Genomic DNA, 17,088 nt, shown 5'->3' on the forward strand with positions numbered 1-17,088 from the left:
GTTTGATTTGAAAATTTCCTCTCTTCTCAAGGCGCGTTCAATTCTTCAGTTAAAATAAAAGTGACTGGGGCCTAAATTCGTGATCGAAAATAGGCATGGGTCGGTATAATTTAAAATAGCTACGAGAAATCAAATGCAGGATTAACAATAGGATAATTAATTTCGGTATATTGGTAAAAATAAACACGGAAAATATTAAGGATTGATTCCGTAAGATTAAAAGTCTGAAAAGACTGGTAACAAATTCAGGGTTTTTTTTAGATAATACAAATGGATACAATAATTTACACAATTTTCAACAACTTTAAGATCTCCCATTTACAGTTTAAATGATATTAGTAACAGGTTTGAATTTTCTTTATCTAATGGATCGTAAAGCTGGCGATTTCAATTTACAAAAATCATACAATTTTATATCGGACCTTTTCTGTGTGAGTTTCTTTCCACGATGTAGAAACCTGGAGTTCTTTCGGCTAACGGGATTGACTCAGCACATTGGGGACAGGCGATTTCCGGGATGCATTTTTAAATCCGATGACATGAATGACTCGAACAACTCGTGGAATGGAATGTCTGATGATTTCGGTTGTTGATCGTTCTGGCCAGTACAAATGTTGGGTTAGCAAAACAAACGAGCACTATCATAAACTGGGTTTGTTCTAGAATTTTAGGTTTAATATTGGGGAAATTATTTTAAGAAACGTTTCATCTTGATTAATTTTAACTTTAGCGGAACAAGAATGAACGTAAAATATGACTTTGCTAACAGTTTTCTTTATCGCAATTTCACTTTACACGGGATATTATGGTATCTTTCTTTCTAATGAATGTGTGGCACTGTGTTGAGCCTTACCTGACACCTGCCTTTTGTTGGGCTGTGGGGTGTTGAGCCTATTTTTCTCTCCGCCTACCCCACCAAAGGAGCCTGGCTCTGGGTCATGGTTTGAAGGTAACCTTTGGCGCAGTTTGACCCTTTTGGACCGTCCTGGCTTTCTCCTCTTTTGCTCAGCGCCGGAGATGCGTTTCCGTGGTTTAAATTGTTGTTGAGACTTGGTGACCTGTATCATAGGTTGAGGGGTACCCTGGGACGCTCCCTGTGGTTTGTTAAATTGATCGATCTCCACTCAAACGACACACGAACCAGTTGAGAAAAGCCAACGTCGATATACACCCCAACCGTCAGCTAGGGACCTTTGCAACCTCTACAAATTACTTCAGATTCGGAATCACCTGAAATCAACCACCACCACGAACAATTGGGGTCCCTGCTCCTGCCAGCCAATCCTGGATCTGACGTCATTCCTGATGCCGAAACTGAACCTTCAGAAATTGGACAATCTCCAACAGTGGAATCCGTCCGGCGATCTACTCGACCTCGCCGTCCTCCAGAACGTTTTAGATTTAGATTTTAGACATTTGACACAACTTTTACTTTTTTAATTTACAATAAATCTCATAATTTTGTGTGTGTGTGGGGGGGATTATTATGTTCTCAATTTATTTATTATTTTTTATTTTTATTTTTGCCTTTATTTTTAAGTGGGCGGGGTTTCAGCCGAGTTCTCAATTTAAAATGTAACTAAGTCGAAAAATCTAGCGCGCTGTTGCTGGGAAAAAAAAGGATTGTCAAATTATTTCGCTGTCCCTAAAAAAGGCAAGTGTGAAGTTTGCCCCGCCCATACATTTTTAATTAGATGAAACCACATGTGATTGTTAGTGCTAGGTTAGTGCTGTATTGTGCTCAAAAATTGCGATTCCAGCATTTCATCTTTCCAAGAAAAACGAAAAAAAACTAAAGCATTGCATGAAGTTGGCCCCGCCCATGACGCGTTTTTTTTAAAAAAATAATACGATCGTTAGTGCTACGTTAGTGCTCTTTTCTGCTCGAATATTGCAAGTGTAACATTTTACCTTTCCAAGAAAAACGAAAAAAAACTAAAGTATTGGGTGAAGTCGGCCCCACCCATGACTCGTTTTTTTAAAAAAACTAATACGATCGTTAGTGCTCTTTTGTGATCGAATATTGAGAGTCTAACGTTTTACCTTTCCAAGAAAAACGAAAAAAAACTAAAGTATTGGGTGAAGTTGGCCCCACCCATGACTCGTTTTTAAAAAAAACTAATACGATCGTTAGTGCTCTTTTGTGCTCGAATATTGCGAGTCTAACGCTTTACCTTTCCAAGAAAAACGAAAAAATCCAAAATATTGTGTGAAGTTGGCCCCACCCATGACTCGTTTTTAAAAAAAAAACTAATACGATCGTTAGTGCTACGTTAGTGCTCTTTTCTGCTCGAATATTGCAAGTGTAACATTTTACCTTTCCAAGAAAAACGAAAAAATCTAAAATATTGTGTGAAGTTGGCCCCACCCATGACTCGTTTTTAAAAAAAAACTAATACGATCGTTAGTGCTACGTTAGTGCTCTTTTCTGCTCGAATATTGCAAGTGTAACATTTTACCTTTCCAAGAAAAACGAAAAAAAAACTAAAGTATTGTGTGAAGTTGGTCCCACCCATGACTCGTTTTTAAAAAAAAAAACTAATACGATCGTTAGTGCTACGTTAGTGCTCTTTTCTGCTCGAATATTGCGAGTCTAACGCTTTACCTTTCCAAGAAAAACGAAAAAATCTAAAATATTGTGTGAAGTTGGCCCCACCCATGACTCGTTTTTAAAAAAAAACTAATACGATCGTTAGTGCTACGTTAGTGCTCTTTTCTGCTCGAATATTGCAAGTGTAACATTTTACCTTTCCAAGAAAAACGAAAAAAAAAACTAAAGTATTGTGTGAAGTTGGCCCCACCCATGACTCGTTTTTTAAAAAAACTAATACGATCGTTAGTGATCTTTTGTGATCGAATATTGAGAGTCTAACGTTTTACCTTTCCAAGAAAAACGAAAAAAAACTAAAGTATTGGGTGAAGTTGGCCCCACCCATGACTCGTTTTTAAAAAAAAACTAATACGATCGTTAGTGCTACGTTAGTGCTCTTTTGTGCTCGAATATTGCGAGTCTAACGCTTTACCTTTCCAAGAAAAACGAAAAAATCCAAAATATTGTGTGAAGTTGGCCCCACCCATGACTCGTTTTTAAAAAAAAACTAATACGATCATTAGTGCTACGTTAGTGCTCTTTTCTGCTCGAATATTGCAAGTGTAACATTTTACCTTTCCAAGAAAAACGAAAAAAAAAACTAAAGTATTGTGTGAAGTTGGCCCCACCCATGACTCGTTTTTTAAAAAAACTAATACGATCGTTAGTGATCTTTTGTGATCGAATATTGAGAGTCTAACGTTTTACCTTTCCAAGAAAAACGAAAAAAACCAAAATATTGTCTGAAGTTGGCCCCACCCATGCTACGTTAGTACTCGAATATTGAGAGTCTAACGTTTTACCTTTCCAAGAAAAATTAAAATATTATGTAAAGTTGACCCCACCCAAGTTGCCAACGGCAAGTATAGGGTAAGTCAACGTTTTCAGTGTCAGCTTGATAGACCGCTAGGAACATTACAATCTAATTAAAAATGTATGGGCGGGGCTAATTTAGGATACTGTTTGGATGGCATTTAATAGCACTAACGCCGTGTGCGTTCGTTTGTTTGGTAAATAAAAGTTTAGTGTGAAGTTGACTCTGCCCCGGTTTTTTTAAATTTTTCTCATATTATATAGCAGCACTAGCGATAATCTTCGAGCACATTTTTGTCAAATTATTTCATGTGGGCGGGGCCAACTTCACATGAGTTTGCTTTTCAATTAGGATATTAATTTTTGATATAAATAATTCTCTGTACTTTACTCGTTTCTGAGGAGGTCTGTAGTGTGTCCTCTCTACTTTGTTTGATGGTTCTTCCCAGGATTTACTGAATTAATAAGGCTAAAGGGTAAGTTTCACTGTTTCGTCCCGCCGCAATATTAATTTTGCTTAAGTCCGCAATTAGAGTTTCGATTTAAGACGCATATTCTGAAACTGATTTACCACCTTGTAGTATATATCTGTTTATGACCCATTAAAAATCACTTTATCACGCAAAAAAAATTGATTGTTTGAAAATTACTGGAAAATACACAAGCATACCTTTTAGAGCAGTAAAAAAAATTGCGAAAAACTTACACCTTAGATAGTTCTTGACTTCAGCTTCGATAGATTGTGTTCTACCCATTGAAATCGGCTGGTTGAATTGCAGTATTAGAAGGCAGGTTGACTTGTAGGATCAGAAGACAGAGTCGAATTGCAGCATCAGAAGGCCGGGTCGAAGTGCAGGATCGCCATGCGGTGCGCTTTTGGGTTTCACTAAAACTACACGCGCTTCTTGTTCAATTACTGAACCTCTTTTATGCACTGTCCCATTCTACTTATTTCTACGTCGTTTTAGAGCTGTTTTTTGGTTCTGCAACCTGTTTATACACGATTCCTTTGTCATTCAGGTATGGCTTATGGTATTAAAAAGAATGACTGTATGTAGCATGTCGATCAAAGTCATTTGACGTATGTGATTTGTGTAAATTTTGGAAAAAACATGTACGTAGTATTTTCTCTTCCAATAAACAGTTGTGGTTGGTTAAATAAGGTGGCAATCTTAAGTTCAACATTGCCTTATCCATTTTTATTGCTCTAAGTAGGTACGAAGGTAACGTTATCAAACTGTTACGTTTGGAGGTATGCAAACATGTTGGCTAAGTTTGAGATAACAGTGAAAAAACAGTATCCCAGTGTCATCCAATATGAAATCGTTCTTAGAAATCCTATTCGTGGTACTGCTCTTTTCTACGGCTCGTGCAGAAGGTAAGGATTCCAGTTGAAGTTATAATATTCTGGAAATCTTATTCTTATTCTTCTAGATCGCAGCCTACAAGGGAGAGATGTTGTTGCTGATGCAACTTCGTCGCTTTTAGACGTGATCATCAAATGCGTGTTGGAACAAATACCTCTTTTAACAAATTCAACTAGCAGTCCGGTTTTGCGGTTTTTGAGCTCTATGTATGGATGCGGAATTCCTGGAATAGAACCTTTAGCTAAGGTACGGGCGTGCGTATTGGAGGCGAACGCCAAATTGTTTTTGAATCCCCGTAGTACAGCACTAGTACTTGTCCTACCTGTTATGGCTATTAAAGAAACTATAACTTGTGTTAAGGCCTCATCTTCTGATGTGTGCACACCTTTCCGGAACGCGCTTGATTCAGAATCAGTAGAAGACGGACTACTAAGAAACCTCCTCAGATTTTGCCCACAATAAACCGCCTAAAATGTGTACTTCAGTGTCCGAACCGCCTTTATTATGTCAAAGAAATACAACTGGTAGCAAATAAATCTTAGTAATCCATATGTTTTTTTTGCCTTACTTGCCATATATGTGGGTAAGCACTAATTAAGGGAGTACTATATGAAATAAAATGAGGGATGCCAGGAGTTGTGTACGCAGCTATTGATTGAAGAGGAACTCGACAGTTTTTACGTGACCTGCCTTGTTTGGTGGCGCCACAGTGCATAATAGCCTCCTGCGTATACCGTTTGGATGCACTAACCTCCAATGGATCTTTCAGACACAAACTGGTCAAAACTGGTCACAGCTGACAAGATTAAGACGGACAATCCTGCTACAGCACCTCTGGCGTCTTCCACTCTTGCTGCTATACGCACCGATCCGCCGTCAGTTGTATCAAACCGACTTTCTCAACCACTGGACGAACGTTTATGCCGGTTTTCTGTGACGCAATTCCTTCATGAAGCGTTCTCGATCAGGGATCCGTTTGCTGGCTGTAGCCGTCACCGTTCTCGATCTTCAAATTCCAATGGGTCTGTTGGTATCACACGAGTTTGGGAAACTATTCAGCCAAGGGCACTCGTTTCAATCAAACTCCACAGCTGACTGTCCTACAGGAGGATGTCGCGTTTTCGTAATGGACCGTAAGTCAAAACAAAAGTTTTTGTTAGACTGGTTTAATTGATAGATTGCATAATTGTACAAACATTTTGCTTCAACTGTATCCAAACGCCCGATCAACAGTTGATTTTATTGAAATCTTTTTTCCCTTTTCAGATGAGGTCTGCAGTGTGTTCTCTCTACTTTGTTTGATGGCTTTTCCCAGGAGTGACTGAATTAATAAGGCTAAAGGGTAAGTTTCTAAACCCCATCGCCCCCACAGTAATAATATAAGGCAGATTCTAACTCAAACAGTCACAAGGTTTGAAACTGTGCTGCGTGGTTTCGAATTTTTGCTAATGCGGTTCTGAACTAGGGTTTGTCAAAGTTAATGATTATCGATTTGGGGGGGCATGAGTCATAGGTAATTCAATTGTTCGTCGGATTTCTCCAATGAGATATTGATTAATTATCGATTTCGGAGGGTATGAGTCATTCTTGACAGACCGCATTGTGGCCGATTCTAACTCAAAAAGTTACTAGGTTTCAAACTGTACTGCGTGGGTTCGAATTTTTGTTAGTACGGTTCTGGACTAGGGCTTGTGAAGCAGGGATCTTCATAGTGTAGGATCGAAATCACCCTAGGCTAAAATACCTAAGTTGCTTTCAGAGTTTGCGTAAAACGTGGACTATGATTATACAACCATACTAGCTCAATTCACATCCACACCAATGTAGTCACCTACTTGAAGGACAACCTGCACCATCACAACGTCCAAAAAAAGTTTTGTTAAGTTCGTGGTATGGGTTTGCGCGTCAACCAGCTTGCATCGGTAAATTGGATCCATATTTTTGAGGTCTTGAGTACCAATTCCTTCGGCTTTTTTTGGTGGCGGTGGTCCCGCATCCATGGCCGCCGACGACGACGACGAAGCGCAGGGTCTTTCGCTGCGAAAGCCTTCCTCTAATATGCCGACGCTGTTGAGTTCATTTTAAGGCTTTAAGTTTATTATCATTATGTTTTATTAACATTTTTTTCTCATTTCAGAAGAGCGCTGCAGTGGTCCTACTTTGGTTTATCGCTCTTCCCAGGAGAAACTGGATTAATAAGGCTAAAGGGTAATTTTCTAGCCCCGCCCCTCAATTTAAGGCGTTCCTTATATTTGCCCACCAAACAGATGTCGCACTAACGATTGTATGTCTGTGTGGTTTTTTAAAAACGAGTCATAAATGGGGTCAACTGCACACACTATTTTAGCATTTTTCGTTTTCTTTAGAAAGGCAATCGGTTGGAATTTTAGTAGCAGTGGAAGAATTTGTGATGATGTTTATCTGGCATTTAGCAGCACTAACATCGTCTGCGTTCATTATTTCGATAAGTAAAAATTGAGTGTGAAGTTGGCCCCGAACTTGTTTTCTTATTTTTCTCATGTTATGTAGCAGCACTAACGATAAGCTTCGAGCACTAACGTAGCACCAACTGTGGACACATTTTTGTCAACTTATTTTATGTGGGCGGGGCCAACTTCACATGGTTCCAATTTGGCTCGCCCGTATGTATCACTGCAGATGAATTGTCAGTTTGAATCTGTTTTGTTTAGAACCCTGAATTATATTTTGGGTGTAGAAGGATCGTGCCATTCCTGTTCCAATGATATGGTTGAACGTTTGCATTGCACCGTTTGGAATTCGCATTTCCTTGGGAGGATTTAGGGCAGGCTATAAGAACATTCTGGAAATGTAAAGAATACACTCTGGCATTTTCTTACGTTCTATTCTTTTACAAATTGTAGTACCAGGATGGCAGAATATTTCCATTTACACATAATGCTCTTTTGGCCTGGGTGTCAAGGAATAAAATTTTGTAATTAACTGTATATAATGCATATTAGGTTTTGTAAAGGTAGTTATAATAATTTGTCGGTAGTAATATCTTGCCCAAATTTTGATTATTATTTATTGAAATTAACCAAGTACTTGCAAAGATCAAAATTGACTTAATTATTCCTTATTACTTACCCATTTATTAGCTGAGCTAGCTGGAAGTATAAAAGTAAAAGTAAGGTAAGTTCCAAAATAGTTCACAACGACATCGACACCGTGAAACGAAGGATACGAAGAATATACACGGTGAATCATCGTTAATTTGCAACCGTCCGTTACATAAGATACCCTCAATAAAAGCAATTTCTCCGATGACAGGTACAAGTAGGGCAATTCGAATTGAAGTAAAAATAAAAACTATAATTGCAAAGATTTATTTGCTAGTAGTTGTATTTCTTTGACATAATAAAGGCGGTTCGGACACTGCAGTACAAATGTTAGCTCGTCGTTGGGCAAAATGCGAGTAGGGCTGTTAGTAAGGTAAGTACGTTCGTGTAGTTGATGGTTATACTAATTCTTTTCAAAGAAATTTGTGCGCTCGCTTATGAGACATACGCCGAAAAATCAAAGAAAACACAGTGAGCTTCATTCCATGAATGACTTTCGATGCTTGACCGGCGAGGCAACTACGAAGGTAATGGAATCTCGGAAGTGGAGCCACTCCTCAGATTTCCAACTAAATTTGGGTTCAACTACATTAGATAGACGCAAGTTGTTTCCTTCGTTTCACATTATTGGAAGTTGAGAAGTGGATGATTGAGATAGACCAACTGATTGGACTGCTTCTACTGAGTTGAGCTCAGTATAAAGCTAGAGGTCTGCAGTGTGTCCTCTCTACTTTGTTTGATTGTTCTTCCCAGCAGTGACTGAATTAATAAGGCTAAAGGGTAAGTTTCTAACACCCCTCTATTTCGGGATGGCTTTAAGTTTATTGTTATTATATTTTATTGAAATCTTTGTTTTTCCTTTCAGAAGAGGTCTCTTCAAAATCTCTTCATGATCTCTTCAAAACTTTCTCAAAATTTACAAAATTTCTTCAAAACCTTCAAAATCTTCAAAATTTCTTCAAAATCTCTTCAAAATTCCTTCAAAATCTCATCAGAATCTCTTCCAAATCTCTTCACAATCTCTTACAAAACTCTTCAAGATCGCTTCAAAATCTCTTCAAAGTCTCTTCACAATTCCTTCAAATTCTATCAAAATCTCTTCAAAATTTCTTCAAAATCCCTTCAAAATCACTTCAAACTTTCTTCAAAAGCTCTTAGTAATCTATTCAAGGTTTCTTGAAACTTTCTTCAATTTCTCTTCAAAATCTCTTCATGATCTCTTCAAAACTTTCTCAAAATTTTCAAAATCTCTTCAAAATCACTTCAAAGTCTTTCCAGAATCTCTTCAAAACCTTTTGCAAAATCTCTTTTATGAACAGTCCGAAAACCGCTTACAACCCCTTTGGATAGCAAAAATTTGAAGAAACCTCACACAACCCCTAAGAACGCCAAGGACCTTGAAAAATATAGCGAACTACAAAAATGGCAGACATTGAAATAACACAGAGAAACCGAAGAACGTTGGAGTCGCAGAAACCACTAAAAACTATATGAGGTTCAAGAGAGGTTAAATCTCTCAGAAAACAAGCTGAGCTGAGAAGAACTGGAAGGACTAGAAGAACTCGAAGAATTCGAAGAACTGGAAGAACTAGAAGAACCCAAAGAACTCGAAGAAAAAAAATCTGGCAGACTCGAGGAACCCAAAATATAGGAAACTTAAGGAAAATGCCACAGGTAAAAAAACCCAAAGGCTAAAATATTCAAAGAACAGGAACAATTCAAAAAATTCAAATAGCTCTAGGGACCTGACTCAAGAGACCGAAATATTTCAAAAAAGAATTCGAAAAATTCAAAAAAACTCCATCTCAAAAACTAGGCCTCTACAAACTTTCTTCAACATCTCCTCAAAATGTCTCTAACACCTCTTCAATATCTCTTCAACATTTCTTCAAAATCTATTCAAAATCGCTTAGTAATCTCTTCAAAAACTTTTCATAATCTCTTCAACATTTCTTGAAACTTTCTTCAATTTCTCTTCAAAATCTCTTCATGATCTCTTCAAAATCTCTTCAAAATCGCTTCAAAGTCTCTTCAAAATCTCTTCAAAATCTCCTCAAAATCTCTTCAAAATCTCTTCAAAATCGCTTCAAAATCTCTTCAAAGTCTCTTCAAAATCTCTTCAAAATCTTCTCAAAATCTCTTCAAAATCTATTCAAAATCGCTTAGTAATCTCTTCAAAAACTTTTCATAATCTCTTCAACATTTCTTGAAACTTTCTTCAATTTCTCTTCAAAATCTCTTCAAAATCGCTTCAAAATCTCTTCAAAGTCCCTTCAAAATCTCTTCAAAATCTCCTCAAAATCTCTTCAAAATCTCTTCAAAATCTCTTCAAAATCGCTTCAAAATCTCTTCAAAGTCTCTTCAAAATCTCTTCAAAATCTCCTCAAAATCTCTTCAAAATCTCTTCATGATCTCTTCAAAACTTTCTCAAAATCTTCAAAATCTCTTCAAATTTTCTTCAAAATCTCTTCAAAATAACCTCAAAATCTCTTTAAAATCTCTTCAAAATCCTTTCAAAATCTCTTCAAAATCTCTTCAAAACCTCTGCAAAATCTCTTTTGTGAACAATCCGAAAACCCCCTACAACCTCATTGGATAGCAAATTTGAAGAAACCCTACACAACCCCTAAGAACGCCAAGGAGCCCGAAAAATCTAGCTAACTACAAAAATTGCAGACATTGAAATAACACAGAGAAACCGAAGAACGTTGGAGTCGCAGAAACCACTAAAAACTATATGAGGTTCAAGAGAGGTTAAATCTCTAAGAAATCTAGGAGCTGAGGGGTTGAGGAGCTGGGGAAGTTTGAGAAATTCAAAGATGTCCCAGATCTTGAAGTGTTCTTCAGTTCAGTTCAGTTTTTGAGTTTTTCCGGTCAACACAAAAACTCCAAGCACCGAAAAATTTGGAGTAACTTGCACTCTAGGACTCTAAAAACACAAGGAAAAATCTTCAAAACCCCAAGAACTGTGAAATCTAAAAAAAATTCGTAAAGGCCTCACCAATAACTTCAACTAACCTTAAAAACCCTTACACTGGAGTAATTGAAGTGAAGCATAAACTTCAATGTGCTCTAGTCCTAAAAGACAAGCTTTAGAATGGTTCTGATTGAGTTCTGATTAAATACGGGGTGTTCAGTTATAAATGACGTAACATTTCACTGTTGGGCTGACGTTTTTCGAAATTTTAACGTAAATTTCTTCTTTGTTACAGATTGCAGAAGGGCAGCATTATAAAGGTAGGATTTTTCTTTTCTATGCATGGTTGTATTTCTTTTCTTGTGTATCTAGCAGCGGGGGGAAAAATAAAGTGATTTTAAGCGAATTGTGGAAATCTCAAATTCGAAATGTCTTCTTTAAGGCATCGATCGGTTTACGTTATATCAGTTGTTATGACTATGATTGACAGATTGAATAATAGTACAAACAATTTGCTACCCAAACGGCTGATCAACAGTTGATTTTATTGAAATGAAGTGTGTCCTCTCTACTTTGTTTGGTGGTTCTTTCCAGCAGTGACTGAATTAATAAGGCTAAAGGGTAAGTTACTAACCCCCCCCCCCCCCTCTATTTCAGGAAGGCTTTAAGTTCATTATATTTAATTGAAATCTTTTTTTCCTTTCAGAAGAGGCCTGCAGTGGTCCTATCTATATTGGTTTATGTCTCTTCCCAGCAGAGACTGAACTAATAAGGCCCCCCTTCCTCCCATATCATTTCAAGGCGTTAATATTTGTGTCTATGGTTAAATTTTTTTAAGAAAACTGCCAGATGCAAATAGATGCTTTACTATGCTGTGCTGACGTCAATTAAGTTTTTTCGAAATGTTAACGTAAATTTCTTCTTTGTTACATATTGCAGAAGGGCAGCATTATAAAGTTGGGATTTTTCTTTTCTATGCATGGTTGTATTTTTTTTTCTTGTGTACCTAGCAGTGGGGGGAAAAATAAAGTGATCTTTAGTGAATTGTAGAAATATCAAATTCGAAATGCCTCCTTTGAGGCATCAATCGGTTTACATTATATCACTTGTTATGACTATGAATTCATAGCCATAAACTATTATGAAAGTGCCCCCCCCCCCCCCCCCCCGGTGCTACGGTCTTTGCAGTAGTCCTTAGGCCAACAGAATCTGAAATTTCTTTCTCTAAAATTAGCGTGGGAGTGTACTGGGGGTCTTGATTGTCTGGAACCCCCCCCCCCCCCGCCCACGATCATTGCCATTTTTAAAATACCACCATGAAGAGAAGAGAAAGGGTTGTATAGTCTTTCTTTGTGGGGTCATGCGTTACATTTTCCTTTCGCTGTGGGGCATTCCATACCTCCCCAGACCCTCCCGTGCTACGTTATTTGCTTGGGGCTGAGCCACTCAAACCCCACAACCACGACAATGTCCAATTGAGAGGTTATGAGTACAACTAATCTCACAAACGCCGCAATTATACGCCTTTCGGTACGAACTTTGAATTAAAAAATGATGTTTACGCTGTAATGATCTTAGCCTCCTACCATCTTGGCGGGCTAACGCCAACTTCAAGTCACACCGGAATATTTGACCATATTCTGTAGTAGCGGGAATGCCAAACTAACATGGCTGCCTATTTGAATATTCTCGCTTAAGTTTCCCGCGAGAATCTGTCACTTGGGGGCCACTCCGAGTACACTAAGATTGTGGACGTAGGACACCTACGTTGTGTAATAATTGGATTCTCAGCAGGCACTGAGAGCGTTTTATGGGTAAGGAACACCAAAAGCAATAGCTGATTAATTATATATATATATATATATATATATATATATATATTTTTTAATTATCCCTCTCTTCTTTTGGGTCTATTATATTGAAGCTAATACCAATACGGCGCCCCTGCAGGGGGTCTTAAGTGGTTCTATACTACTCCGGCATTTACCTTACGAATTAGGAAAACTGCAGGAAAACCTAATTCGGAGTAGTCCTATAATGAACAAAGTCTACAGCTAACATCTAACGTACAGCACTTTTGAGCCCTCCCTAAACCGGGGTAAATACTACATACAGACAAAATTAAGAGATATTAAATATACCTCGCCGGGCGGTAGGATTACCCAGGCCCAGTGGGGTGCCTGTAGACGTGGGCTAAAGTTGTTGGGTTTCGGAACGAGTGAAAATGTTAGTGGTAGGTTCACCAAGGCCCGTATATACTTGAATAACTCGATCCCCTCTAAACAAGCACACTTCCCTCTTGATTACTCACATCTCAACGCGACCTATTAAATCGCTCGCCTTCTCAATGTGTAACTTTACACCGACTGCGACGGTTTGATGAAATTCTAGAGATCGACCGGCATAGGTTTTCTTGGAAGAATTCAGTTAGAATCCATGTCCCCCACCAGATTTTTACTTAAATACCTCGCTTCATACTTCCTTTTATTGTTAGTAGACGTAAACGAAAGCACCATTTCCTACAGTGAGTGTCGCCATAATACTCCACGTCGGCCATGATTGGTTTAGCCAAATTACCGGATGTTTCTATGGTTACATATAATGTTAATTCATCACCATGGTTTCCAACTTAATTTTTACCAATCGGGTGTGTTTGGTCAAAACAAGGCGGAGCCCAATCGTCATGTGCATCGAAAATTAAAAGTAGGCAATACACAATACAACAATACAATAGTATGCATCCTCGATCCAATAAAAAAATTAGACACTTTTCTGTCGCCATTGTCTATAAAGTCCCTCTAGGTACTTTCCTTTACAGCGATTGTAGGCGTGTCTAATTTTTGATTGGTTTAAGCTACAATTATTGAGACAATGAAAAATCCTCAATTCTCCAGAATTGATACGAGTTCTTGGTTTGTTATGGTCAAATTACACATGTTACATCTGCATCTCTTTAGTAATTTACTTCGGATCCTGAATTTAACAGGTTGTTGCAGTTGACAGGTCCATGTTTGCTCTTTAACAGGACAAGCACAGTACTGAGGATAACAAGTTACATCGCTACTCACCTGGCCTTGCACTGCAGCAGGTGCATACTCATAGAGTAGGGAGTTGTGTTTTCTCTGGCAGAAGGGTCAAATCCGATTTGGGCAATACTATGCTGCATGGTTCGGCTTGAAGCAATGAATGCACAAGAAAAGATTCACCACTTGGGAAATTCTGTTCTGCTCGCTGGATTCTTTCTTCTCCCTAATCTCAATAGTTTCCAGGACAGGAGCCCTCTTCTGAAAAAAGTTCAGAAATTTATCGAGTGTCAAGGGCTTAGAATTTCGCAAAATTGGACCCAGGTCTTTGGAGATTACAGATTGAGAAGCGGGAAATTTCTTGATCCTTAATCTTCTTGGTTTCAAGCTATTATGCATACTGTCAATTTCTTCAATAATTTCAGTCCCCCAAATCTTAGCATTGCAATGTCGATGTTTGGAGAAGCTACACAATATTATGAAAGCGTTGACGTCAGGACAGTTTCAGGGAATTGATAAGGCGCCTTAAAGTTAAAAACAGAACAGTAAATCTTAAGCATGACCAGTTCCAGTAAATCTAGTTACATGTGTACACTACAAAAATAACTCTCACAGGTACACTAAACGCTCGGATGATGAAATCCATTAGTCAATAAGAGACCCAAAATGGATTCTTGCGATTTTTCACTTTTTGAAAGGTTCCTTTGCACACATAGGACTTTCGAGAAGCATATCTAGGACGGTCTGAGGGGAATCGGGGTAAGGGGCGGGAGGATGCTTATTAATAAAGCATAGGGAATCGTTGGGTACCGTTCTGTAAGCCCCCAAGGGACTGTAGCGGGTTCGGTTTCCTGACTACGTGAAAATGCCTGAGTCTGTCAGGGTCTCCAGGGGTCGATATCAATTCCTTAAGGCTTAGGGTTTCGGCACCAAAGGCAAGTTAAGAGAGACCGGATAAGTGAGGGCCGAGCCCGGACGACGTGGCTTGAAGGGACCCTCCTCTGCCGCCGGCGCCGGGGAGCGAAAGAGGGAGGTTGGTCGCAACAGGGTCACTGCTGCAAACACTACTCGGACGCACACACTTTTGTGGTACACAGGAAACTTACTACTGCTAGACAAACTTCCTGTCTGTGCTTCGTGGTTTCGAAAAGTAAACCCACTCTATTTGGTGGCGCAAAGAGCCGTAACGTGAGTCTACAATTCGAAATAGTACGTTTTACGTTGACGTTGCTTAAGATTTATTGCTCTGTTTTTAATATTAAGGTGTACCTTATCCATTATTTCCTTGAAACTGAGTCCTGACGTCACATATTTCATAATATTTGGTACCTACTGATTTAGCCTGCTTCGCTTTTTATAAGCTGATAGTAGGTATTTAAAAATTCTAGGAACTGAACCATAAATTAATTGTGTAGCTTGTCCAAACATCAACGCGAAATTATTTAAGAACTATAATCACTTGGAGGAAATAATGAAGAGTGTGGGGGCGCTTCTCAATCTGACCCCTGACCCAACATTTGTGTCGTTTGAGGTTTTATGGGTACTTTAACCTCCAGGATCCTTGTAAAAATGTTCTAATGACATTTCATAATCGAATGAAAAATTCTCACACCCAATCATTTAAAAACTAACAAATTGAGCAATGAAAACAGTGAAAATGTGCTCAACCTTGAATTCCAAGCGTACGACGAATAAACTTCTTGGTTAGAAACGTACCTACCTACTTGGTTTTCCACCATCGTCTCTCAAACTAACGCTGATCTTTGCCCTGCTCTTAGTTTCAACGCATCTAAGTACCTGCAAGAAGAAGAAGACAACAAAAGAAAATCAAAAGATAACGTGACAAATAAAGAAAGGGAGAGAATTGATTAACTTCGTAAGGTAGTACATCCTCAACGGAAACGTGAAAAGAGACGAAGAGGGAGAATATACATACATAGGAAGCAGAGGGCAGTCGGTAATAAACTATATTATTCTAAATGAAAAAGGGAAAGAACACACAAAATTTTCAAGTAGAGCAAAGAATAGAATCCGATCACCAACCAATATTCACAACGATGAAAGGCACAATACAGAAAACAAAAAAAAAGAAATTACAAAAACGAGACAAATCTGGATAGAACAAACAATAGAAAAATATAGAAAACATCTAAAGCAGATAGAATTCAGAGAAACTGAACGTGATGTTGCATTAGGAGGCAATAACTAAAGCGGTGATAGAAAAAGCATGAAAAATAAACAACTGGACACCAGGAAGAAGCAAGTGGTGGGACGCAGAATGTAATCCCTAATGGATTGGAAAACAGGAAAAGAAACAGACGAAGAGTACAGAACAAAGAAGAAAGAATATAAGGATACATGCAAACGTAAAAAAGATGAATTACAAAAAGAAGAAATAAGAGAAATACAAAGCATCAAAAACGAAAATGAAGTGTGGAAATTTATAACTAAAGGGAGGAAAAATAAAGAAAGAGAACCGGACGACATTGGAGAAGAAGAAGGGAAAAATTACTTTATACAAAGTTTAGACGGACAAATAAGCTTCAGAGGGGAAAAAACAAAAAGAAGAAGTGAAAAAGAGGATGAAGGAATAGGGGAAATAGAAATGGAAGCAAATATAAGCAAAGATGAAAAAAAGAAAGCTCCTGGACCAGACCAAATACCAAATGAGATGATAAAACATGCGCCGGAAAAATCAGAAAAATTATTAACAGGGTATGGATGAGGAGGAGGATTTCCGGAAAGTTGGAAAGAAGGAGAAATATGCCCAACATACAAAAAGGAAACAAAGATGACATAAAAAACTGTAGGGGAATCACACTCCTAAACTCAACATACAAGCTTTACGCTAAAATACTAAACAATTGCTTAAATGAAGAAGTAGAGGACAAAGAAATAGTAGATGAAACACAAAAGGGTTTTAGGAAGGGAAGGGGGACGATAGACAACATACACATAATAAATCACGCAGTACAACAAGAACTGGAAATGAAAGGAGGTAAAGTCTACGCCCTACTCATAGATCTAAAAGCAGCATTCGATAATCTAGACAGGAACGAATTATATAAGAGCTTGGAAAAGAAAAATATCGACAGCAACACAATAGAAAGGATTAAAGAAATCTATAGAGAAACAAAGAGTAAAGTTAAAGTCAATAACAAACACACAGACTAAAATTAATGGAGTCAGACAAGGATGTCCGCTAAGTGTAACCCTTTTCAACATTCACGTGGGAGACCTGGAAGAAGCATTAAGAAGATGGCAAGCAGGAGGAATAAAAATTTGAGGACAAAAGATA

At 38.2% G+C, this 17,088-nt stretch overlaps 1 long non-coding RNA gene across 1 annotated transcript; it reads left to right on the plus strand.

Annotated features, from left to right (window-relative positions):
• The first annotated feature begins 5,542 nt into the window (after positions 1–5,542).
• Positions 5,543–7,765, plus strand: LOC116161605. The gene is made up of 4 exons (XR_004143414.1): positions 5,543–5,903; positions 6,037–6,112; positions 6,908–7,599; positions 7,653–7,765. It is a non-coding gene; the product is annotated as an uncharacterized LOC116161605 (long non-coding RNA).
• Positions 7,766–17,088: the final 9,323 nt, after the last annotated feature.

This window comes from Photinus pyralis, unplaced genomic scaffold, assembly GCF_008802855.1.
Source record: "Photinus pyralis isolate 1611_PpyrPB1 unplaced genomic scaffold, Ppyr1.3 Ppyr1.4_LG10, whole genome shotgun sequence".
Taxonomy (NCBI): domain Eukaryota; kingdom Metazoa; phylum Arthropoda; class Insecta; order Coleoptera; family Lampyridae; genus Photinus; species Photinus pyralis.